The 27,713-nt window shown below is 37.8% G+C and overlaps 2 long non-coding RNA genes across 2 annotated transcripts in view; one reads left to right on the top strand and one right to left on the bottom strand.

Moving 5' to 3' along the window:
* The first annotated feature begins 496 nt into the window (after window positions 1-496).
* Window positions 497-14,742, top strand: LOC122559068 (uncharacterized). The gene is made up of 3 exons (XR_006314327.2): window positions 497-714; window positions 1,584-1,758; window positions 11,992-14,742. It is a non-coding gene; the product is annotated as an uncharacterized LOC122559068 (long non-coding RNA).
* Window positions 10,074-27,713, bottom strand: part of LOC122559069 (uncharacterized) — a 70,924-nt gene continuing 53,284 nt past the window's right edge. Inside the window, exon 3 of the long non-coding RNA XR_006314329.2 lies at window positions 10,074-10,270. This is a non-coding gene — a long non-coding RNA (uncharacterized LOC122559069). The remainder of the gene's footprint in view (window positions 10,271-27,713) is intronic.

Below are 27,713 nucleotides of genomic sequence, written 5' to 3'. Positions count from 1 at the left end.
TATGTTGTTGGAAGCCTTAAAAAAGGTTTAAAAAAATTCATATCTGGCAGAAATGAGATTCAGTAGTAATATACAAAAAAAAGGTCAATAGTAACAGCATTTTAAGACTCTCCAGACCTGGGGTGCAAGATTTTTCACATAATAAGGCAAATATATGATAAAAGAACTTCACAGTTCTACAGGTTTGGTCATTACAATACAATACAGTCATTAAAAAGCATGACAATGCCATGTAACATACTGGTAAATCACTTTATCAGCACAGATATTGTATCAGGCTCTTACTGTTAAGCAAACTGTCTGAGGGAGGCAGAAATAAATCTGGAAATGGAACATGACAAGATGTTAATTCAGCAAGTGGTTAAGTAGGCAGTTGGACTAATTGATTAATTGGCTAAATATAAATGGAGATCAGAAGGGACTTGCATATAAATGGATCTGTAAGACTCAATGGTTAATAATGCTTTACTACAAGAAAGGTGGTTTGTCTTTGCCTCTGATTGTTTTGGATCCAGATTGACATTTGCAGCACAAAATAGTTGTTTAGAAATGAAGAAGGGAAAGTAAAGTTTCTTCTCATACAGAAGGTTGTTACTTCGAAGAATGTCTGTCTGAAACCAAAAGCAAGATGTCGGGATATGACTTCCCACGAATGATTGCAAAACAGGAGAAGAATGAAGGGGATACATGTTAAACTTTTACAAAAAGAACAAGGTATGGCCTTTGCTTTGTTGCTTCCTAAAACAAGCGTGAGAAGTGGCAGAATGAGTTTAATTTGGATAAGTGTAAGGCATTGCATTTAGGCAAAGTAAACAAGGGCATGACTTACATAGTTACTGGTCAGGCGCTGAATAATATTGTAGAAGAGAGATACCTAAGGGGTTCAGGTACATAGTTCTTTGAATGTTGTGTTGCAGGTTAAGAGTGGTTAAGAAGGCATTTAGCATGCCTGTCTTCATTTTTCAGACTTTTGTGTATAGGAGTTGGAAAATCATGTTGAGGTTTTACAGGATGTTTGCGAGGCCTCTTCTAGAGTGCTATGAGTAGTTCAGGTCACATAGAGAGTGGCTGATATGTGGAATAAATGATCAGGTAAAGTGGTAGATGGAGATTATAGTTACAACATTTGAAAGACATTTGTACAGGTACATGAATTGGAAGCGTTTAGAGGAATGTAGGCCAAACACAGACAAGTGGGATTACTTTTGTTTGGGGAAATTTGGTCAGCATGGAGGATTTGGACCGAGGGCTCTGTTTCTATGCTATATGACTTTATATCTTAAGAAAACCTGGCTCCTTCAGGTAGGATTATAATAGCTGCTTTAGATCTTAATGTGAATAACTTTCTACGTTTACCTCAACAACAAAAGAGGACCTCTTTAAATTAGGTTGCCAGAGGGTGTTTGAATTATATTTGAATTATATTTATGTCAGGGATGTTTTTGAATCAAATGCTTTGATTTATCCAGATTTTCTAGAGTTCAACACTTAAAACTAATCATTATATATTTGAAACACAAATTATGAAATAAAGTATTTTCATAATAGTTTTATTTGTGCTCATTTGTGCTTATCCTCTGCAGATGGACAGTTCAACTGCAACTTACTTTTTCTTGTGGTTCAAATAGCATGGCTGTTTGTTTTTCTTCCTTTCTTTCTTCAAATTGAGTTGGATTCCCAATGGCATGCAGGGAACAAAGGACTAATATAACAGCAATCTCACGGCAAACTCCCTTCTCACACAACTAATAATATTTGGTAAGTCACTTCTAGCATTAGAACTGTGAAAGGTACGTGGATTGAGCTTAGTCTGTGAGCAAGCATAGGAAATGAAATTATAAAGATTCAAAGGTTGAAATGGCATCAGGGTTATAATTGCATCCTACTAGCCTCACTTTTTGAAAAGCCATAGCTTCTAACTTAAATTCATACGATGAAAAATAAATGGGTCAAAAATTGTGAGCGTTTGTGGGATCTATCACTCCAATTCATTTGCACCAAGTCAGGAGTGGAAGATTTTTTAAAAATTTGCTATCTTATTTGTGATTTGGTATATTTTAACCAATGCACCAATTTCCTGTTGAGGAAAACATCATTTTGGCCATTGTTTATCAAATTAATAACTGCGCCCTTTAATATTTTGTTAGTAATCCTTTTTTTCTAGCTAACATGGCCCCAATTTTTCAATACCTTCATCAATGCACGACTACTGGAACAATAGATTGTTAAAATCATAAGTGTCTAATATTTTAAGATTTAACATCTGCCTGATGTCCATATCTTTGACAACTTTAAAAATAATTGTTTATGGTCTGCCCTGAATACTACAGGGAATCAAGAAATTAAAACCAATGCAGACAAATAGTCCTTTAATTTCTCAATAGTTTTAAATTTTATGCCTAATCTAAGCTGGTAATACAGATAAGGAACCAGAAGAGGAGAAAAACTTCTTTATTTATATCATTCAACATTTAATTGTGTAACAAGGTATGAGTGTTTTGATGCCAGTTATTACCTTCTGAACTAGTTCAGTTAATTACTTATTTGGTCAAATTAAGTATTATCTGGAAAAAGAGACACAGATAGAAATTTGCTTCTGATCACTAGAGACTAAATATTTAAACCATAATATTCAAAGTGCGATGGATACAAGCTACCGTCTTTTCAGAAAACAGTTAATCACCTTCATAGGTTTTAAGGAACCCCTGTCAAGTGCATGAGATAAGCATGAAATACAACATTGGTCAATCATGAAATAATTACATGTTCTTTCATACTTCTAGAATAGCAAACAAGGCAATCAACTAGACTGAATAAACTTTAAGTCTATCATAAATTGTGATTCAGTTTAAATGGATCAGCTATAAATTCAAGTCTGTTTTACTGAACACACAGCCAGTAGGATGCATATTGGAAAAATAGGAGGTTGTATTTTGGTCAGGAAGTCATGCCAGCATTTTCTGGAAATGGGCATGACAAAATGTCAGACCATGTGAAGTCATATTTTGTTAAAAATTTTAGCTCTGGGATATTTACAACATTTGACAAAGAACAGCAAAATTTACAAAAAATCCTTTAATTAGCAGCAGCATAGAAATGGAAATGATATTAAATGAGGTCAAAAGTATTGCCAAAGTCAAATGACGAGGAGCATGAATTTAAGGTCAAGGAGGAGGTTTAGTGTGATCTGAGGAAAAACGTTTCATGGAGAGTTTTGTGGGGGTATCTGGAACTCTATGCCTGTAAGGGTGCAAGAAGCAGATACCCCATAACACTTTAGTATTTAGATATATGCTTGTGTTACGACATAGGGTAAACCCTTCTGCTAATTAAAACAAACACAGAAAAGGTAACCTTGCCTTGTTACCTGTTAAAGTATGACTGACAGAGAACTAACCAAATTCCACTATTTAGAGAAAAAAATAACAATTTTATTCTTTAACTACAAAAGAGAACATTGAACCACAACTATTTACAATTCTAATCCTCCTTTCTCTTAAAGATTTGTTGTCTACCTCCCACTCTATAACAATATACTGATCCGATAAAGCCCCTATTAAATTGACAGCAAATCTATTTTCAAAGCTGGACCACAGCTGTTGTCTTCGGTTTCACACTTCCTTTGTTTGTAGATCTCCCAGGGTTGTCTTCGGTCTTCTGCTGAAAAGATGTTTCATATGAAAAAGGTACCTTTTAGAGAGGGTTTGCACGCAGTCTGTTGGTGGCAGAAGGTGTTCTTTCTCTGGTTAACTTTCCAAAATGCCTGCTTTTTATATCCCAAAACATCTGATCATCTCATTGATTTGAAGTTGTCAAAACAGTAACATTCAAATTCGATTGGGTTTTACTATTTTGGGGCATAATTTAAACGGATTGGTTAAATTTGAACAGCTGTGAAAACAACTCAGTATCTAAGTTACAGCCCAAATGTTACATCTTCAAGTTGTCCAGTACACTGTGACATCACAGGTGCTTGCCAGCTTTCACTCTCCCTTAAAGGTACAGTACATGCTTTCAACTTCATAACACCTCCCCGCTGAAGGGAAAAAAGAACCATCATAATGAAAAGATGGCTTCATTTTTTTCTACACTTATCCCCATTACCATGAAATACATAGGACATGAATCTCAGTTCATATTAATTTCTGTACAAGAATATATATAACATTGGTATCTGTTCAATCTTGTCTATACTTTATCCATTAAATCCATGATAACACATCTGCTATCACATTCTTACAACCTGCGACATGTATGATTTGTAAGTTAAAAGTCTGCAACATAAGACTCCAACGTAATAGTCTCATATTCTTGTCTTTAAAGCATTCCAAATATGTAAGAGGATTGTGATTCGTGTGCACAATCATCTACGACACATTGTTTGCGACATAAACATTATAATATGATTATAGTACCAAACTCAATAATTCTTTTTTGATCGTAGCGTATTTTTAGATCGTAGATGGTAGAGCGGTATGATCACTCACAGCGTCAAGGACCCTGGTTCAATTCCAGCCTCGGGCAGTTGTCTGTGTGGAGTTTGCACATTCTCACTGTGTCTGTGTGGGGTTCCTCCGGATGCTCTGGTTTCCTCCCACTGTCCAAAGATGTGCAGGTCAGGTGAACTGGCCATGCTAAATTGCCCGTAGTGTTAGGTGCATTAGTCAGGGGTAAATGTAGGGGAATGGGGTCTGGGTAGGTTGCCCTTCAGAGAGTCAGTGTGGACTTGTTGGGCTGAAGGGCCTGTTTCCACACTGTAGGGAATCTAATCTAATCTATTTTCTCTGGTGGGTGTTGAGTTTCTTTGAAAAGTAACCAACTGGCATTTCAATCCCATCATCATCTTCCTGGAGCAGTTCAGCTCCAATTCCTATGTCACTAGCATCGATTGCAACTTTGAAGGATTTCAAAATGTTTGGTGTAGCTGAAACTGGTGTGATGGTTAACACTGCCCTTGAATTGTGAAATGCCTCTTGGCATTGTTCTGTACAGTGAAATTTTGTGTTCTTCTTCAGCAAATCTGTTAATGGTGCCACTACACTGCTAAAGTTTGGAATAAACTTACGGTAGAATCCGTTTAGTCCCAAAAATCAATGCACCTCTTTCTTCGAGGTTGGTTGTGGAAATTCCTCGATGGCCTTCATCTTTGCTTTCCCTGGGGTCTGCTTTCATGAATTCTGTTTTCTGTAAGTTTATTACCAGTTTTGCTTCTCTTAATTATTCAAAGAGCTCTTACAACTGTACCATGTGATCTTTCCAGGGCCCTCCAATGATCACTACATCATCCAGATATGAAGGGCTTTGCCCGGAACGTCGATTTTCCTGCTCCTCGAATGCTGCCTGACCTGCTGTGCTTTTCCAGCACCACTTTAATCTAGACTCTGGTTTCCAGCATCTGTGGTCCTTGTTTTTACCTTTGCACAGTTTATTAACCCAGCCACAACTCTGTTCATGAGTCTTTGGAATGTGGCAGGCGCATTCTTCACTTCAAAGCATATCACGTTGAATTGATGTAGCCCATTTGGGGTTACAAATGCAGAAATTTCTTTCACTTTCTTTGATAAAGCTACCTGCCAATAACCATGCAGTACGTCCAAATTGGTGATGTAACTAGCTTGTCCAACTTTCTCTATACAGTCCTCCAATCTCAGTATTGCGTATGGCTCCAATTTTGTTACGGCATTGACCTTCCGATAGTCCACGCAAATTCATTGAGTCCTATCTGGTTTGGGAACTAACATGATTGGCAACCTCCACTCACTCTGGCTCGGTTCGATGATACTTTCATTGAGCATTACCTCCACTTCCTTTTGGACCTATCTGGCTTTGAAAGGGTTAAGCCTGTAGGGGTGTTGTTTTATTGGAATAACATTCCCTCCATCTACCTCATACACAATAATATTAGTCCTCCATATCTTATTTTTAAATACATCCTCACACTGTTGTAACAAACCTTTCAACTGTGTTCTTTGCTCATGAGACAGATAACCTATCCCACTCCTCAAGGACCGTCTCATTGTTTAATGTATTTTGAAGCACATCAACTTCCACAACATCTGGATTTGATTCCTAATTCTGTGGGGCAGTAACTAACGTCTGTTTCTCCAGTTCTTTCTCTCTCTCTATTATAATAAGAATTCAACATATTCACATGACATACCTGATACAGTCTTTACCAGTTTATCTGACTCAATGTTTTCTCAATTTGATAGGGACCACTAAATCTGGCTTTGAAGGGATCTCCTATCACTGGTAATAGTACTAATACATAATCTTCATTGGAAAAGTCTTATATTCAGAGTTTTTATCTGCCATCTGCTTCATTCTATGCTGTGCCCTCTTCAAATGTTGTTTAATTAAATCACCTAGCTGATTAAATTTCTCCCTCACCTCAGGTACATAATCTAAGTTTGAAATCTTTGACTTTGGTCCTGTCAGTTTCTCTTTACTTAATTTCAAAGGGCCTTCCACTTCATGTTTAAATATTAACTTAAAGGAAGTAAACTGAGTAGATGCACTTGGGGCATCTCTAATAGCAACCAACATGAATGGAATATCTTTGTCCCAATCATTTGTGTAATCCTGACAGTATGCTCTCAACATGGTCTTTAGGGTCTGATGTCACCTTCCTAAAACTCCCTGGGATTCAGGATTTAAAGTGTTGTATACATAAGCTATCCATAGCCTCTTGAAAAAGCCTAGCAGTAAAATTAATCCCTTGATCTGACTGAATCCCTCTGCGTAGCCTATACCACGTAAAAAAAGCTATTAAATCCTCTACCACTCTTTTTGCCTTGATACTCAGTAATGGAATTGCCTCCAGAAATCTGGTAGATACATCCATTATGGTTAACAAGTACTGGTTCCCACTTTTAGTTCTTGGGAGGGGACCTACACAACCAATTATAACCCATGTGAAAGGTTGTTCGAATGTGGGAATTGGCAACAAAGGTACAGGCTTTATTACTGCCTGTGGCTTATCTACTATTTGGCATGTATGACCTGTACAGCAAAAGTTAACCACATCCTTGTGCATTTCAAGCCAATAGAAATGTTTTTGTACTTTAGCCCGAGTCTCCCATACACCTAGGTGACCTCATACAAGTAGTTTATGTGCTATCCCTAACACTTCTTGCCTGTATGCTACTGGTGCACTTCTGCCCATTTCTCATCTGCGCTAACCTACTGTGGTCTCCACTTTCATCTGAGGATTCTATCTTTGAGATAATAATTCTCAGGAATATTCTCTGCCTCCTTCTCTGCATATGCATCAACATATAGATCTTTCATTGTCTCGCTTTTCTGTTGCAAGTCCATTAGCCTTTCAGAACTAAACACTTCTGCCGGACCCTCTGCCTGTTCAGGTTTTTCCTGTACCATTACATCAAACAGGGTATCCGCTAACTGAATCATAACTCCTTCATCTTTCTCTTTAGTTTTTGCTTTGTGCTGTGGCTTATGATAATGGGATCTTGCAACTACACAGTGTGAGAAAATACCAGGATATTTTTCTTTTAACTCCTCAATTCCTTGGTCTTCCTTGGGCTTTTCCACAACCAGGGGTGTCATTCCCACCTTGGACCCTGTTAAATCGTTCCCAAGAACAAACTGGATTCCTGGAACTGACAATCTACCAATCACTCCCACTGTTACTTCCCCAGTCTTGAGTTGGCACTCCAACCTATCTTACATAGGGGAACGCTAAATTTCTGTCCATCTATCCCACAAATTACCACTGTCTTGGGTAACAGGTCAGAAAGAGTACAAATACATTCATCTCTTGCCTTTAGAGACTGGTTCGATCATGTATCTCTCAAAATTATAACCTCTTGCCCTTCTCCTCCCGTTCTTTGAGTAAACTTTACCCACAGAAGCAAATTCTTGATAGAATTTAGGCACTAACTCCATACCCAGCCCCTGCCTAGGCTATGCACTCTACTGCAGTTCCTCAACTTGGGTGGCACGGTGGCACAGTGGTTAGCACTGCTACCTCACAACGCCAGAGACTTGGGTTCAATTCCCACCTCATGCAACTGTCTGTGTGGTGTTTGCACATTCTCCCTGTGTCTGTGTGGGTTTCCTCGGAGTGCTCTGGTTTCTTCCCACAGACCAAAAATGTGCATGTTAGGTGAATTGGCCATGCTAAATTGCCTGTAGAGTTAGATGTAGGGGAATGGGTCTGGGTGGGTTGCTCTTCGGAGGGTCAGTGTGGACTTGGGCCTAAGGGCCTGTTTTCACACTGTAAGTAATTAAAAAAAAAAACTTTTATTGGGGTCTCCTTTACTATATTCACTAATGCCACTGGCTAAGCTTCTTTTACCACATCTTTTCCCACAGTCCCTTTCTTTAATGACCAGCACTGTGTCTTTGTGTCCCACTTTACTACTGTGGAAACACCCAAGGCCTTTCACCTCCTTTTCACCCACATGGGCCTCTTTTTTAACCTGTGGTAAACAATTACCAGTGCTCTCTACTCTTGGTTTCATAGTGCAGGATCTCCCCTTTTCCCAATTTCTATCCCTCACAGGATGAAACTCTTGCCAGAAGCGAAACTTTGTCTAATGCACCAACGCATATTCATCTGCCATCTCTACTGCTCTTCTCACTTTCTGAATTTTCTGTTCAATCACATGAATTATTATCATCTCTAGAAGTGAGTTTTAAAACTCCTCCAGCAGAATAATGTTTGTTAGAGCCTCGGACGTATTATCTATTTTTAAGGCCCTCACCCATTTATCAAAATTACTATGTTTAATTCTTTCGAACTCAACATAAGTCTGACCTGGTTCCTTCTTTATGTTTCTGTTTGGTACCGCTGTCTGGTACCAATTCATAAACACTCAAAATAGCCTGTTTGACATCTGCATAAGCTCTTGACTACTGATCTGACAGCACTGTAAATACCTCACTAGCTCTGATACCAGTTTAGTCTGAACTAGCCCTAACAAATCCTCTGACCACTCCATCTGCCCAGCCAATTTTTCAAATGAAATAAAGAAGGCTTCAACATCTTTCTCATCAAAATGAGGCAGTGTTTTAACATGTTTGTACACATCATTATCTTCTCTCGTCATCTCTATCCTCTTAACTTGACTTTGCTGAGGACTGCAGATGCTGGAGATCAGACCTGAAAATGTGTTGCTGGAAAAGCGCAGCGGGTCAGGCAGCATCCAAGGAACAGGAGAATCGATGTTTCGGGCATGAGCCCTTGTTCAGGAATCCTGAAGAAGGGTTCATGCCCAAAACATCGATTCTCCTGCTCCTTGGATGCTGCCTGACCTGCTGCGCTTTTCCAGCAACACATTTTCAGCTTTGCTGACTAAGTCACTACTTCTGAAGTTTAAACTCTCTCTATTTCTCTTTCTCTTCTCTCTTTTTCTCTCTCCCTTTCTTCTGTTTGCTCAGCTAAGAACCTGTCTCTTTCTTTTTCCTCTCTCTTTTTCCTCTCTTTCTCTTTCTTCACTCTCTCTGCTGTTTTCCTCTCTCTCCCTTTGTTTATCTTCTAAGTCCATTTTCTTCAATTGTAATTTGAGTTTTTCTAACTCTACTGTGCTTGTCTGTTTCCCTGACACCCCTAAGTGTTTGAGTAACTCTCTTACAATTTCAACTTTACTTTTGTCCTTGGTTAAGTCCAATTCTAACCTTTTGCTTATTCTAAAAGTATAGTCATTTCTTTTCTTTCTAAATTTCCTTGACAAATTTGGGAATCATCTTCAAATCCCAAAACCTTTTTAGCAATATTAAGAGCCATTTCTCTTACTTTTAATTTAAACAAACAGTCTCACCTACATTTTATTTAAAGATCTAGGGTACTAATTGGCAAGTGCTTAAATCTGCTGGGATTTTTCGTACCCCAAATTTGTTCAGATCTGTCTAAACCTGTCCAAATCACGGACCTGAGCCCCCAAACTGTTACAACACTAGGTAAACCCTTCTGTGTGCTTGATTTAATTGGCAGAAAAGCTCATCTCACCTCATAATTTGTTAAAGAATGAGTGACAGAGAACTAATCAAATTCCACTATTTAAAGAAAAAAATAACAGTTTTATTCGTTAACTCCAAAAGAGAACATTAAACTACAACCATTTACAACTCTGATCCTCCTTTCGCTTAAAGATTTATCTCCCTCCCACTCTGTAACAATATACTGATCAATAAAGCCCTTATTAAATTTACAGCAAATCAATTTTCAAAATAGGACCACAGCTGTTGTCTCCGGTGTCGAACATCCTCTGTTTGTAGATTTTCCAGGGTCATCTTCGGTCTTCTGCTGCAAAGATGTTTCATATGAAAAAGTTACTTTTTAGAAAGAGGGTTTGCGGACAGTCTGTCAATGGCAGAAGGTGCTCTTTCTCTGGCTAACTTTCCAAAATGCTTGCTTTTTATACCCCAAAAATCAAATCATGTCATTTGTTTGACGTTGTCAAAACAGTAAAATTCAAATTTGGTTGTGTTTTAGTATCTTGGGGCAAATTTAAACTGGTTAAATTTGAACTGCTGTGGAAACAACTCAGTATCTAAGTTATAGCCCAAATGTTACATCTTTGTTATCCAGTACACTCTGAGACATCACAGGTGTTTGCCAGCTTTCATTCTCTCTTAAAGGGACAATACACGCCTTCAAATTCATAATATTTGCAAAAATAAGGAGCTTGAGCTGGAATATAAGGTTAGAACATTTAGGTGCTTGTCTTTCACTGTGCAGAATTGATGCACTGAACAGCCACTTTGTGGTCTAGACCTATTTGACTTTCACTCACTCATAGGAATTGTTATATTACAATACGTCATTCAATGTAACCATGCCCTCACACCAAAAATGAATGTAAGGCATAACTAACATCTGCACCCCAGCAGTCGAATACATGCACACAGCCCTAAAACTATGCACAAGACAAAGATAGCAAGTTAGAAATTCCAATACAAATACTTTGATACTAGCAATGGTTTTGTAAAATGTGTTATCAGTTTAGATCATACAAAAACATAACTGATCATGGTGTTATCTGAAAGGAACACTCAGACAGTCTTGTGGCACAATGGGTACTGTCCCTGTCTCTGAGCCGGAAGCTCTGGTTTCATGTTCTACTCTAGGATTTGGTAACCAAAGATGGTGCATTTGTAATCCAGCCAAACAGGTTTAATATCTAATTTGTAAATCCTCCCAGCATACACTAATAACAGATTGGAAGAGATTCCTGGTCAGGAATGTGAAGGAATGAAATAGGAGCTCTTGCCATTACTATTGCTCCATCCTACAATAGGCACATTGGTGCACATTGGTGCATATTGCCATAGCAACGTCTCCACCCTCCTTGAGGAAGCTTAGGTTGGCTCAATTGGCTAGATGGATCGGATTGGTGCAAATAATCTAGCTTTCTGATGTGAGTTTTGCCACAAGTAGGGTCAATTGCCTGATGTCTATGCTTATTTTCTCTCCCGAAACATAACAAAATAGACATGGATATTGTGGTATTGACAATTCTAACAGAATTTTTTTATCGCCAGCTGTTATGCAAAAGTATTACATTCACAGACATATCCAGTTCTGGGCTACCATTAATCAATTAAGTTACACCAACCAACATGCTGTCAAAGCATGTCATGTGATTCCAGGATAAGATAGTGTTTGTGGTCTTTAGCTTTTTAATAACATGGTTATTTACATGGCTTTCAAAGATATTAAGAGTTAAAAATATCCCAAACAAATATGATTATAAGCAGATAAATATAGTATAAGTTTGATACAAAAAAGGTAATTTTTTTATAAGACGAATATTTCAACTATATCGCAATGCTTTTGGAGTTTGACTTTATCCTGTTCAGGCAATAATGTATATTTTACATTAACCTTGCAAGGTACTTTTGCTTTTTAATTACACTTTTTATTTAATTTTCTAACTTGCTTTTCTAACTTTAGGGCTGTGTACATATGTTCTGCTGCTGGAGCTTATGTATGTTAAACCCTTTCTTGTCATTTCTTGGTATTAGGAGATGTCTGCACTGAATGACATTGTTATACAACAACTACATCTCTGCATGGCCAAAATGAACATGTTTTCTTAGCTACTGCATAATACTTTCAAGTCACCACTAGTCATAATCTTTTGTAATTCTTATAGTTGCTTATCTATGGCTGTTGGAAAATTTCAAATGTTCAAACTGGTTCTTGCCAAAGAATAAGAGATCAACTTGTGAATGTTACAATTTCGTACTGCAGAGCACCAACATGATGATCAAGAGAAAAATCTTCAGCTTTGTGGGTTGGTGGTCTACTCATGTGTCAGATGTCATCATCCTTGTGCTGGTTGATGTCTCACTTCAAAGTCATATCCTGGACATTGACTGAATTGATTTCATCTTATGTGGCCTGTTCCACCACAGTAACAGTGGTTTAAACCTCATAAATTGTGACTATATCAAGATATGGACATGCAATAATCCTGCAACTAATGGACAATTAAGCAGAATTTCAGTAAGTGAAGATGAACTTGTATGTTAGTGCTGCAGTTTGATTCTGCCAATGCATGGAATTGATTATCATACTCCCTGAGACTGTGTGCCATAGACAATGGTGCTGAAGAATGTGTCTTTTAACCAAGTAGTAATATTCCGGTACCCATGTTGAGTTTAGCTTTTAGTATCAACTTAGCTTTTCAGGATTTTTTGGATATTAATGGTAGTCAAAGTTTAATGCCTTAACCCATCAATATCGTGTGCTAGATTAATATTATGAAAATTTCATTTGAAACTTACCATTCAACTTGGCGGACTGTGAACCTTCTACTGTTTGCATTTTATGCACTTTCATAATATTCACCTTTCTTGATTCACTCTTGGGTGTACAGACTGGACCAGCATTTATTGCTTGTCGCTAATTGCCCTTCAGATGATTGTAATGAGCTGCTCCTTGAACTGCTGCAGTCCATGCATTGCAGATAAACACACTATAGAAATAGGGAGGGAATTCAAGGATTTTTACCCAGTGAAGGAATAGCAATTATATTGCTAACTCTGGACAGTGAGTAACTTGATGGGGAACGTGCAGGTGGTGGTGTGCTCATGTATCTGCTGCCCTTATCCTTAAAAAATTGTCCTTCATTTGGAAGGTGTAATTGAAGGTGTTTTGGTGAACTTCAGCAGTACATCTTTTAAATAGTGACATACATGGCATCTACTGAGCATCAATGCTTGAGGGAATAGGGTAGTGCCAATCAAGTGGGCTGTTTTGTCCTAGATAGTGCCAAACTTCCTGAATGTTGCTAGAACTGTACTCATCCAGACAAATGGGTAGTATTTCATCACACTCCGAATTTTGTGTTATAGATGTGGAACTGATATTGGGGACTCAGGAGATGAATTGTTCATTGCAGTATTCCTAACTTTTGACTTGCCCTTGAATCACAGTACTTATTTATGGCTATGCCAGTTCAGTTTCTGGTCACTGGTAACCCAGGATGGTAATGTAATTGAATATGAAAGGCAATGGTTAGATTCTCTCTTATTGGAGATGGTCAATGGCTGCCATTTGTAGGGGCACTCATGTTAATTGCTAATTTCAGCCCAAGTTTGGATATTGTCCAGATCATGTTGATTTGGATATACACTGTTTCAGTATCTGATGACTCACAAATGAAACTGTAAATGCTACAGTCATCTTTGAATAGCTCTACTTTTGCTCTCATGGAGAGTGAGCGATGCAGCTGGAAAGGTTAGGCCTGGGATTCTGCCAGTGTTGTGATTTTGTGCCATCTTGTTAGTTTTGTTTTGGGACTTGGGCTGAACTAGATTTTCTGTAGATTTCTGACTAATGTTCCTGTGCCATAAGCTTTATGGATATCATGAAAAGTTGGACAGCTTTTGGGTAGCAGTAACAAATTCTTTGTTTATAGATATTCATCCGTTATTTGGCTTGAAGCACTTTGCTGACTATACCACACCATTGTTGGCATCTCCAAAAGCATGTAATTGCTGTTGGCTTGCCAGTATTGAGCTTCATAATTGCATCCATCCTCCGATAATGGTAAGGCCTCTTGTTTTCTTGTCAAGATTTTTTAAAAGACTTTAATTGGTGTGGATGCAATTACTAATTCAATAAGGCTGATAGTTCCTCTTCAGAAAAATCAACTTTACCCTTTGGACATCTTTCTAAAACTTGCTCACTAGATTTTTGGGTTGCAGTCTGCCTGAGAAAAGTTGAAGTTTATTAAGTCTTCTTTTGAACATGTATTTGAGGATTTTCCAGATCTTTTCTGGATCTTTGAATGCCCTTGGAAAGACTGGGCAGGTTAATTCTGAGAAACCTCTCCTCAAGGTTAAGCAAGACTTACAGAGCTTTTATTATTTTTTGTTATCTATCACTTGATCTGTAAGACATTCATTGTTTGCATTGTGGTAATTCAATAGACGTATCACTGACTATCCAATCCATAAATGCTTACCTTCCGTTTGTCTTTGCAGGTTTTTGTTGTTTTTTTGGAAATAGAATGCAGTGCAATATTTGTTTATTGTTTTTTCTTGGCTTTTTACATATTAAAAAACTTTCCATTTTACTTCTGCCTTTGTTTCCCTTTAATTTCCCCCGTTGTTGCTCATTTCTTGGCCTTTGTCCCTTTTTAAAACTGTTTTAGGAATTACATGCTTTTAGTTTTGCATGTGGAAGTTTTTACCTGTAGGAGCTTGTGCCTAATAAAGAATGATGACATCATGTAAGCTTCCCTCTACTTTCATCTCAAATTTTGAGGAAAAAAGATCAAACTAACTGATCTCCTAATATAAGTAAGCCTTTTTATAGGTAGTAAACCACATTTTTTTTTTTGTTTTAAGCCTTATTTACTTCTGAGATCTAAGCTGCCTGGAAAACTTCACTACCAGATTTTATATATCTGATGAATAACGTGTAGGGATTATTTAAGAAGGGAGTCCTCATTCTGTAGCCTTGAGTATTTTTGCATTTGTAAATTCAGCCTTTATTTTCAAGCAAGGAGACATTAAGAAATTTCTCTGTATATTGATTTTTTTATTAAATATAGGAAGCTGCCAATGCCAACCATGATAGGACAATATTTGCATTTTGCTTCATCACATGAGAAACGAAACGTGGATAGTGTGGCATTGAAGAATCCACCAAAAGCTTATTACAACTAACTCTTAAAAATTTTCAGGCATCTCCATGTCTAAGCTAACATTAAGCTCAGGTTACAGCAGTATGCTATCAAGAGTGTCATGCTTCATGTGATCCCACAATAAGATGGAATATGCAGTTGTTATTCTGAGGTCACATACTATGATACATGCCTCTCAAGGTATCATAACAGACTGAGTATCTTAAAGATATACTGACCATGAGATATAACGCAACATGCCAATCTCCATTCTGGTTCATATGGAATCAGGACCTGCATCCTTTCCCCCATCACTGGTGATCACTGCACAATGGATCTAGCATACCTTTAGACTGAACTTAATTCTTCTTTCATTTCCACAATGAATTTTGGCACCTTACAACATTGCAAACTAAATTATTTTGAAACAATGAAAAGGAGTTTGACTTTGGAAAACACTACAAAAGTAAATTGACAATTCAATTACCTCTCTCCTACCATGCAAACATCACAGATAGAGATTTATAAAGTGTTGACATCATCTGCTGCCCATTTTAGTGTCTCACAATGTCTTAATCTACCCCAATGGCTCTACTTTGTAAATAGCGTAAGTGTACAGCATCAGGAGAGACAGAGTTAGGTTTATTGTGGGACGGCTAAAGGTAGTATTCAGAACCAGGTCATCATAGAAAGATTAACTCTTCTCTGAGTGGTGTTATAATGTGTTTAATATTCAGTTGGACCTCCAGAGAATAGCACACCCATCAAAGCAATACTCCCCCTCTTTTTCTTAATCCAACCAAGTTGGATTACACTTTGGGATCAAATGATGATATCAGGTTGATTCTTCAGCCCTGTAATTCCAAAGTGAGTGAGGAGATGATGTTTATTAGCAGTACTGCAGCTTATTTTCATAAATTACTACCATTAAAGCAAATAAATTAATATCTCAAAGTTATATAATTAATAACACTGTTCTTATTTTTAAAGATGATATTCTTAGAGTACCAAATAGAACACATGGTGGATTTTGTCCAGGCATTTCTCCGGGTGGCACAGTGATTAGCACTGCTATCTCACAGCATTAGGGACCTGTATTCGATTCCAACCTCGGGTGACTGCCTGTGTGGTGTTTGCACATTCACCCTGTGGCTGTGTGGATTTCCTTTAGGTGCTCTGGTTTCCTCATACAATCCAAAGATGTGCTGGTTAGGTGAATTGGCTAAGCTAAATTGCCCATAGTGTTCAGGGATGTCTAGGTTAGGTGCATTAGTCATGGGTAAATGTAGGGTAGGGGAATCGGTCTGGGTGGGTTATTCTTTGGAGGGTCAGCGTGGACTTGTTGGGCCAAACAGCCTGGTTCCACACTGTATGGATTCTAAGTTCTAAGAGACGCTATTCATTTAACAGGACAAAACAGTGATGGCATAGAACACATCCATGAATATTCAGTGCTCTTATTTTAAAATAGTGGAATGAATCATTTCTCAGTCTGGTTTTAGCCGAGGTTTAGAATGGTTATGTTCATATAGAAAATGAAATTACGAGAATTTGTGAATTTTGCCAATACATTTTCAATCCAATGTACTGACAAACAATTCTCTCATTTTCAGTAGAAACATGAATTTCTTTACATTTAATTTCCTTTATGAAGGTGAAGTATAATCTTATATCCATCTGATTTAATACATGTAGATAGAATTGGCATTCTGACAGTCTCCTACTTAACTTTGCCACTTCACTGACCTTTTTTTATGACTTCTTTTTTCCTTACGACTGCATCTGCTGACAGATTTACTGCTTCTGTGCTGCAGTGTTAACCCCAGAAAGTTATGGGTACTATATGAATCTTCAGTTTTGCATACAGCTACACCAGTTGGTTTGTACCAGCATTTTATACATCATTACTTTGTGCCTGGTGATAATTTTTGAAGTTTTGATTCAAGGACTTTCATCATGGAGTTGCTTTTTATGTATTCTGGTTTATTTAGAACTTCTACATTGCTCTTGTTTCAAAGTGAGTGCAAAGCCAATATATTTACTTTTGTTTTTCTCATTCACTTTTGGCTAGCAAGTAACATTACAAATCTGCATGTATGTGTTCCATGTTGTATAACCTGAAATTTGCAACTTTCACACTGGCCACTTAACATAACATTGAATTGTACATTGGATGCAAAATGTATACACTACTAATAAATTCTAATTTTCCACACCTTGGTAAAGTCATCTGTAAGTTTTTAACTGATGAATTAATGGAAATTAATTCAATATAGCTTAAACCATCTTATAAGTGAAATACATAAATGAAATCATGCAATCAAAAATGGGTGAATCAGTGAAACAAATTTGTTAGATAAATTGCAGATTACCTAGAAGTCATTTTCACTGAAATTTGATCATCCAGAAAATAATTCCTCACATTTTAATAGTTGAACAGTTACTCGTTTTCAGATCAGTTCAAGTAATTGGAAAACACCAAATCTCTACAGATGATACATTGCATTCATCAAAAAGGAATTTAATCAAGCAGTTTTGATGGAAATGTATAAGCTATACCAAAAACTCAAATGACAACAGTTAAGTTGATAGTTAATGTTCATATACAACAAAATAGAGCATAGCCAAACAACTAATTGAAGCAGGTATTAAAGTTTGAGTGAGTTGTTCTTTCCTGCACTGTGTAAAAATTCTCTTCACATTGGTTATGTAGTTACATCTATGAAAGATAGTACACTAATGCCATCTACTGTCCTCCAAATCAATATGGAAAATATTTAAGATTTCTTACTAGTTTCTGGTATGATCTCAGAATAGGTCAAACTACAAATGATTTGTTTACATTTCGTTTATTATAATCATATGAATTCAAGTATTTTTTCCTATAGAACTTTAGAGTCATAGAGATGTACAGCATGGAAACAGACCCTTCAGTCCAACCTGTCCATGCCGACCAGATAACTCAACCCAATCTAGTCCCACCTGCCAGCACCTGGCCCATATCCCTCCAAACTCTTCCTATTCATATACCCATCCAAATGCCTCTTAAATGTTGCAATTGTACCAGCCTTCATCATATCCTCTGGCAGCTCATTCCATACATGTACCACCCTCTGTGTGAAAAAATTGCCCCTTAGGTCTCTTTTATATCTTTCCCCTCTCACCCTAAACCTATGCCCTCTCGTTCTGGACTCCCCCATCCCAGGGAAAAGACTTTGTCTATTTTTCCTATCCATGCCCCTCATAATTTTGTAAACATCTATAAGGTCACCCCTCAGCCTCTGACGCTCCAGGGAAAACAGCCCCAGCCTGTTCAGCCTCTCCCTGTAGCTTAGATCCTCCAACCCTGGCAACATCCTTGTAAATCTTTTCTGAACCCTTTCAAGTTTCACAATATCTTTGATAGGAAGGAGACCAGAATTGCATGCAATATTCCAACAGTGGTCTAACCAATGTCCTGTACAGTCACAACATGACCTCCCAACTCCTGCACTCAATACTCTGACCAATAAAGGAAAGCATACCAAACGCCTTCTTCACTATCCTATTTACCTGCGACTCCACTTTCAAGGAGCTATGAACCTGCATTTCAAGGTCTCTTTGTTCAGCAACACTCACCACGACCTTACCATGAAGTGTATAAGTCCTGCTAAGATTTGCTTTCCAAAAATGCAGCACCTCGCATTTATCTGAAGTAAATTCCATCTGCCACTTCTCAGCCCATTGGCCCATCTGGTCCAGATCCTGTTGTAATCTGAGGTAACCCTCTTTGCTGTCCACTACACCTCCAATTTTGGTGTCATCTGCAAACTTACTAACTGTACCTCTTATGCTCGCATCCAAATCATTTATGTAAATGACAAAAAGTAGAGGGCCCAGCACCGATCCTTGTGGCACTCCACACTGGTCACAGGCCTCCAGTCTGAAAAACAACCTTCCACCACCACCCTCTGTCATCTACCTTTGAGCTAGTTCTGTATCCAAATGGCTAGTTCTCCCTGTATTCCATGAGATCTAACCTTACTAATCAGTCTCCCATGTGGAATCTTGTTGAACGCCTTACTGAAGTCCGTATAGATCACATCTACTGCTCTGCTCTCATCAATCTTCTTTGTTACTTCTTCAAAAAACTCAATCAAGTTTATGAGACATGATTTCCCATGCACAAAGCCATGTTGACTATTGCGAATCAGTCCTTGCCTTTCCAAATACATGTATATCCAATCCCTCAGGATTCCCTCCAACAACGTGCCCACCACTGAGGTCAGGCTCACTGGTCTATAGTTCCCTGGCTTGTCGTTACTGCCCTTCTTAAATTGTGGCACCACGTTTGCTAACTTTCAGTCTTCCGACACCTCACCTGTGACTATCAATGATATAAATATCTCCGCAAGAGGCCCAGCAATCACTCCTCTAGCTTCCCACAGAGTTCTTGGGTACACCTGATCAGGTCCTAGAGATTTATCCATCTTTGTGTTTCAAGACACTCAACGCTTCCTCCTCTGTAATCTGGACATTTTACAATTTGCAAATGTGAAAAATCAGTGAAAGGCACAATTAACTGGAGTTGTTATATTTCACATATTTGAAACTTTTAGATTCTTGTAATATTGTATTCCTCAAATGAAAGTAAATAATGCAGATACTGGAGATTTGAAACAAAGATGCTAAAGAAACTCAGCATTTCTGGTAACATGTGTGAAGAGAGAAACAGTGAAAGATTTGGCAGGGGTGACCTTATAGAGGCTTACAAAATTGAGGGGCATGGATAGGATAAATAGACAAAGTCTTTTCCCTGGGGTCGGGGAGTCCAGAATTAGAGGGCATAGGTATAGGGTGAGAGGGGAAAGATATAAAAGAGACCTAAGGGGCAACTTTTTCATGCAGAGGGTGGCACGTGGATGTGGTAGAGGCTGGTACAATTGCAACATTTAAGAGGCATTCGGATGGGTTTATGAATAGGAAGAGTTTGGAGGGATATGGGCCGGGTGCTGGCAGGTGGGACTAGATTGGATTGGGATATCTGGTCGGCATGGACAGGTTGGACCGAAGGGTCTGTTTCCATGCTGTACATCTCTATGACTCTGACTCAGCAGTATTTCATCTATTAGTATTATTTTACTATTATTATTGTTATGCCTTCTGAAGTACAACAATAACTCAAGCTATTGTTTACTGTGCTGATCTTCCTCAATTAGGTAAAAAGACATTTCTAAAGCAATATGGAGAGGGAATAGTATTACTGCTGGGCTGTTAGTTCCACAGACCAAGGTAATGATCTGGGGATGTAGGTTCAAATCCTGCCATGGCAGAATATGAATTCAATAAAAATCTAATGATGACCACAAAATCATTGATTTCAGAAAAAACCCATCTGATTCATTAATCTCGTTTCAGGAAAGGAATCCATCATCCTTACCTGGTCTAGCCTACATGTGACTCCAGGGCCACAGTGATGTGGTTGACTCTTACCAGGCCTCTGGGCAATTAGGGATTCACAATAAATGCAATGTTCTCATGTGAATGAATAAAGAAAAAATTCAGTTCCTCTGTTCAAGGAGTCTTCATTTAAGAACACTCTATCCATGATAGCGGAATATTTTGGAGGCACTTAATACACTAGACATTGGGCATATTTTAGTACTGATACCTAATTTCTAATTTACAGACCACTGACACATTATCCACATTTTTTAAAGAAGATAAGTATGCTGACTTTCTAATAAGGGATTGACAACAAGAGGCTATAACCTAGATTAATCTTTTTTTAAATCTAGTGTATCCAACGTTCTCTTTATGGACCCTTAACATATACCACAAGGTCATTGAATTTTACAGAACAGAATGTGGTCACTTGAAAGAGCTAACCAATTAGTCAACAACCCACTGAACTTTGCCTACAACCTTGACATTTTCTTCTTTACATACTCATCGAATTAACTTTATCTGTGTCCTATTTTCCAACACCTCTGTCACTGAAATGGTAGCCAATATGTAACCTATCAAAACATTCATTAAATTGTTCTTGACCTTTGCTGTAACAAAGAACAATACCAGTGCAGAGGAACTTCCATTATCTGAACATCAATTATCCGAACAAAATTGCACGCTCCTGATGCTTGGCTAAACTGTGTTATCTGAACATTTGATTATCCGAACATTTGATTATCCAAACAAAATATTCCCCACCTGTGTCGTTTGGATAATCGAGGTTTCTGTGTATGTAAATCCTGGTAGATAACAGAAGTCCCTTTATCCCTGGTACTATTCCAGTAAATTAACAAAATGGTCCTTAAAATTGGACACCATATTCCGACTGAGACTTTACCAGTAGTTTATAAAGATTTACCATAACACCATTCTTTTACACTCTGTAGACAGTTCTCCCTTTCTTAGAGGTGGTGAGAAATGTTGAACTGCAGAAATAATTGGGCAAGATGATACTTCAGAGATTTGCCCCTTTCTTGACATCTCTCCAATTAAGTTCTGGATGAGAAGGTCCATTTGAAATCTCTGACACCAGAAATCAGGGCTCTGTTTAATTAATGGCCAGTTGAAGAGTTCAACTCACCACTGTCACAATTACTTGTTTTCCCAGCAAGCAAGGAAACTGATTGATTGGTTTCTTGATCTGACTGCTAGGTTATGATGGTGGTTGGAGAGAGAACTCTGGGAGCAATTGGAGACTGGGGTAGGTGGCAAGAGGTGGCCTCTGAAAGCAATTGCCCTGGTCTTCAACACCCACCCCTTCTCCCCCACAACACCCACTGAGATGCAAAGCAACCTACTTTCCCTTCCCTACTATCCATTCTTTAGGATACCCTGAAGAATGACTGATGGCCTTTAACACCCAAACGCTTCCAGCCTCTGATTAGCTGGCAGCATCCAATGAGGTGGAACTCTCGTGACTTGGCTTACAATTCAAGGATTTTTCTCATTGGTAGGGGCGGTGAATTCATCAGCAATGAACATGTCTGCCTCCACTCTTTGGCTGCGATTTATATAAAAACAAACCAGGATCCATATCTTTAACAGCGTTCTCAACTTGTGCTCCCACTTCACAGATTTCAATACATAATATATTTCTTAAATTGTACATTTGTTTTATTTGTCCTCATGCTTTTGTCACATTTTTCTTCTTTGCCCACATGTAACAGCGAAAATTGTAGAAGGATATATCTCAATGGAGGCACAAATAAAGCATTTTATAATGTAACATAATTTTGCAGTCTTCCAATGGTGTGCTGATAAAAAATTGCTAAAAAAAGGTTACAACAGTTATTACAGATTTTAATGACTATCCTGTCTTTGCAGGTTTGTAGTCATTTAATTGTATAAAAGGTAGCTGCGTAAAATTCAACTACTTGCTCAAATCTACTATTTTTCTGCATAGATGCCAGGTTCAAGCACTAGCATATTTCAGGCAGGTTACTAATGCCCTTTTCAATGCAACTGAAGTGTCTACTTTGGCAGGGGCTATCACTACCATATTTTAACACAGTTAAGTAGGCCGATACTGCTGGCTATAGATCTTGCACTTCATTGTTAAATCTACCAGCCTCCCAATAATCAATTGCCGTTAGGAAACCACTTATTTAAGTGTGACTGGCCCTACTCCTTTATACAGCCAATGATCTCTTGTCTTGATTTCCATGCAGCAGAGCACAGATACAAGAAGAGTTTGTTGTCACTTCTAATGAGAGTTTAATATGTAGCCACGAATAATTAACTTCATTTAAGTATTACACCAAATTCTTCCACTCATCCAGATTATGTAACTGTTTTTGATCTGTCAAGCTTTGAGAAGTTTTCTATGCTAAAGGTTCTATAAAATGTAATTTGACTCTCTTATTATGCTATGTATGTATCAATTTCATTTATTCGCACAATTTTTCTAAGGCGTCTTCCTGTTTCAAACAAAACACATTTACTTTCTCAAATCACTTAATTGTAATGTACTAGATCTGCGCACGCTAATTTTCCATTTCTACACCAGCTCCACTTCCATGCAAAAAGTTGGTCATCTATTTGAAAATAACTCAGATTGGCAATATTTGTACAGTATATCAATTCTATCTCTGACCACTAGATGACTCTTAAAGTTTTAACAAATTGTAGTTCCCAAGATATGACAACCCTCCAACCATGCTCTTTTGCATTATATTACCACCAGGCAAATAACATTTAATTTATTACTAAGGTCAATTGCTTTATTTCCTAACTAATCTAACTTTGGTGATTATTTTAATGGAATCTTAAACTAACATTTTTTATTACTTAAAGACAAAAAGGATGGTAAATCAGGAGTATAATTTCCCACTACTACCAATCATGTTACTAATCAAATAACCTTAATGATCATGTAGGATGTTTCCTTCCCACAGTCATTCATCACATTGAACATGAATATATCCTGATGAAATACGCATTTAGTATTTCTAAAGTGGATTCTTTTTAATAAGTCAAATTTAAAAAGAAATCTTTGACTCAAAGAAATGTTAAAATTGTCTATCTTAATTCAATAGCGCTTTTAAACTGTACAGTCAGCAGTGTTATATACAGTTAAACTATACAATAACTAATCCAGGATGTTCATGAGGTAATGATAGGTAAGATAGATGGAGCCCAGAGACAAAAACAGTTCAGTAATGAGATAGTTGACAGTAAGCCAGGAAAGGAGAAAAGCTGAGACTGGGGACTATATAAATAGGTGAAAATGGGTTGGTTGTGCTGAAAGCAGCCTGTGTCATGGCAGGGCCTGAAGTTCAAAGGTGGGTAAAGGACATGGAATGAGGTATTCAGAATCTACAGATTATTGAACTCTATACTGAATCCTGAAGGCTGTAGAGTTCCCAAGCGGAAAATGACAACATCATGCTGTTCTTCCAGCTTGCGCTGAACCTCGCTGGAGATTTGTAGAAGGCCTGAGGCAAATGTTAGCCAGGGAATAGTGTATTGGAGTGGCAGGCAACTGGAAGTCAGTGATTTTTACAGGCAGAATGCAAATGTTCTGCAAAGTGGTCATCCAGCCGGTGTTTCATCTCCTCAAGGTAGAGGCGACCACATTGTGAGCAGCGAATACGTTAGATAAATCATTGCTTCACCTGCATTCTTGATTACTGAGGTGGGAGGTAAATGGGTAAGTGTTGCAATTTCTGTGATTGCATGGAAAAGTGCCATAGGTGTGTAGGGAGTTGCTGAGAGTGAGCCTGGCTGCCCTGGTGGAAATGGTCCCTACAAAATGCTGACAAGGGAAAGAAGGGGAAATATGCCTTTGGTGCATATGGTGACTTATGATCCACAGATCAATACTCCACTGTGCTTTAAATTTCTTGGTATTTGAATTACTAAAAAGTGTGATTATAATAAATTAAAATTCTAAACAGGTTGGCTACTTCCATTGACTTGTTTGATGCTTTGTTGGTTGACCCAATGGCGTTAGACAGGCTCCTTCAAGTATAATGACAATTAAAGCTCAAAGTGTATTAGATGAGAGACAGCATAGAGCATGCTTAAATGAATGGTTACCAACAAAAATAACTACTGCTAATTTGGGTTAAATTACCCTCGTGTGATTAATAAATAAAGTTTCCATTGTCCGAGAGGACAGAACCCTATTGTGCCAAACAGTATCAGACTTGATATATTGATGTTCTGAACCATAATTATAACCATACGTTTTAAATATCAGTGTAAAAGCTAAGAGTGTGGGGAAAAGGTAGGAGATTGGCATTTGGTAATGATGCTAGTTTGAATGGCTGCTGCAAACAGGCTGGACTGAAAGGCCTCCTTCTTACTGTAACACTTCTGTGGTGAACTTTTTGAGATGCATCATAATTGCAGAATCCTTGTCTGAAGAAATGCTTTGTTAGAGAACACCTGATCCATATTCTGAAATACGTTAATCAGTGGAGTATCTACTTGAGTGATAAGGTGTTCAAGAAAAGTGAATATAGTTAAGTTACATTAGTTGCTAAATGTTGTGAAAGATTCATTTATTTATATTAAACAAATTATTTAGCAATGCATTTAGTTTTTCAGCATCTACGGTAATTAAAGTGGATCTTAAATCAGATTAGAAGTACATTAATGTTAAAAAGTGCTAAATGCTCAAGTTAAGTGACTGTTTAATCAAGATGCTGAGATGGGAGAAATACACTGGGATGGTAATGTTGCTGCTTCCTTATACTTGAAGAATAGATCAAAATTAAATCCATGTAACTTTGTGGAAACACTACTACTTAAAATCAAACATTTTCATTAATTATGACTTTATTATTATAACTAATTATACAATTAGTTTCAATTATTGAGTTATTCTGTAAATTGAATCATTCTCAATATACCAAAGCCACAAAATAAGTTCATGTTGACTTCAACTATGCTATTTGTTCATGCTTCAATACACTGAATTAGTCTTTAATATTTAAAGAAGACACATGCATTGACACAGCTTAACACATGAATTGTGCTACAGGTTCTTATTTAAAGCTCATCTCTACTGTGTAGTTTCCAGATTTCCTCTCCTTTCCTCAAAGCAACAAATTGCCTGTCAGCCTTCATTGGACACTGACAATGACAATGACATCTGAGCTTAGAAGTGGTTAGCCTACCTGGCAGTGCTGGCTGACATACACTAGGACAATTAGAATTAGAATCCCTACAGTGTGGAAACAGGTCCTTCAGCACAACAAGTCCACACCAACCCTTGGAAGAGTAATCTACCTAGATACATTTCCCTTACCCTATATTTGCACCTGACTAATACATCTAACCTACACATCCCTGAATACTATAGGCAATTTGGCATGGCCAATTTACCTAACCTTCACAGCTTTGGATTGTGGGAGGAAACCATAGCACCCAAAGTAAACCCACACAGACGCAGGGAGAATGTGCAAACTCTGCTATCATTGGTTTCAGCCAAGAGTACAATAAACTCTGAAAATAAAACTAGTCATTAAGTGAGAAGTAGCAGAAAACTGGAAAGTTCCACAGCCCTTAATTCCTCTTATTTTGTAGTAAATGAGCCCATTGATTTATAATCTAATTCAGACATGTCAGTTCTCTCACTTGTATACAGCAGGAGTGTATTTAGCTCATTATGCACTTGCTCATTAACTATAGTCAGAACATTGGTACAAATGAACCCTCTACACTACAGACACTTTGCACACAGTGATACATTTCACTTCATCCACTAAAGTTAGAGAAAAAGGTACTACACAACACTTTTGTGAGATATGATGAAGATAGAGTATAGAAGTCGAATTTTGATCCATCTAGTTTCTAATAATGCTCCAGGTTCAGAGTTGCTCAAAGACAGTAGTTGAATGCAAACAGTCAAGCTGTTGAGAACAATATAAACAAGTTGATGCTTGACATGACTGCACATCAATTCAATACATCATGCTGAATGCAATCACAACAACACGTCGAATGGGACCAGCAGGTTCTCATCTCAGTTCAAAGTGAAACAAGGCAATTTGAATCATGCAATTACTTTCATTTCACATGCAGTGCAACCAAAATGTTGGTAGAGAGGAAAAAAATATCTTTTAAAACAGGCTATACAAAGTCCAGGGAAAAGTTAATCTATTTTGCCTTAGCTCACAATCAGGGTGTAGGGTGTGTGCACTGAGTCGAGATCAAGGTTGTGAACTACTAAAGGCTGAAGCAGCAAATCATTGGCCTCTATATCTTTGAATGAAGTGGAAGGTAGAGATAATGCTTAAAACTGTTTAGTTATGACCTAAAGATGTTACTTAGAAACACAAACTGCCATTTATATCCTGACAACCAATCATTATTTTGTAGGCAGTTCCTCCTCATTTGCACCTCAAAAAATGCATTGACATGGTAATGTTGAGGTTCTTCCCAGAGAAATAGAACAATTAACTGACTCGTTTAGAATTATATTGTCTTTTTATTTAAGTTCCTTGTGCTGTTTCTCATTGCCTGAAAAGATGCCTGTTTGTAGACGTATATTTTTTAGAAAGAACTGATTTTGTAAGAACTGTAACAGTGGCATTGGGTGTAATATTCTGGACCCTCATGATCTAGACGGAGATGGGCGAAAAGTTTAAGTAGCAGCACGGTGAACATACCTGGACACAATGATAATTAATCCTACAAAAAACATCTCAAATGTACCAGCATGCAAGTCCAGCAGAAATTCAATTTGACAGTTCAGCAAGAATGAGGAATCTACTATAAGTATGTGTGACCATTCTTCCCTCCCTCCAGCTGGCTATGTGTTCATCTTTTTGTCCCTACTGGAGCTTTCTGATGTGGAGTGTGATACAGCAAAATGATCGCCGTGATGTTTTAAGTTAATTCGAAAATTTAGCTTCTATAATCTCCCAATTAAAAAGAATTTTCGTTGCACCATTTGTTTAAACATTGTATTAATTACTGCACTTGAAATAGTGCTAAGTGCAGGAATAGTTTTTGAGAAGTAAATGTTGCAAAATTATTAAAGCTCAGAAAGCTGGGAAAAGCTTGCATCATTTGCTTCTCCCAGCTGACGGCTCTTTTCAATTAATCTGTGAAGAAAATTGAACTGCTTGAAGTCCCCTTCCAGATGGTCAAGGTGGAGGAATATCTGTG

Source organism: Chiloscyllium plagiosum, unplaced genomic scaffold (assembly GCF_037043375.1).
Source record: "Chiloscyllium plagiosum isolate Xiang-an unplaced genomic scaffold, Cpla_swu_hap1 HiC_scaffold_14, whole genome shotgun sequence".
Classification (NCBI taxonomy): domain Eukaryota; kingdom Metazoa; phylum Chordata; class Chondrichthyes; order Orectolobiformes; family Hemiscylliidae; genus Chiloscyllium; species Chiloscyllium plagiosum.
The sequence above is the reverse complement of the archived record's forward strand: the minus strand, read 5'-3'. Positions and strand labels throughout refer to the sequence as shown.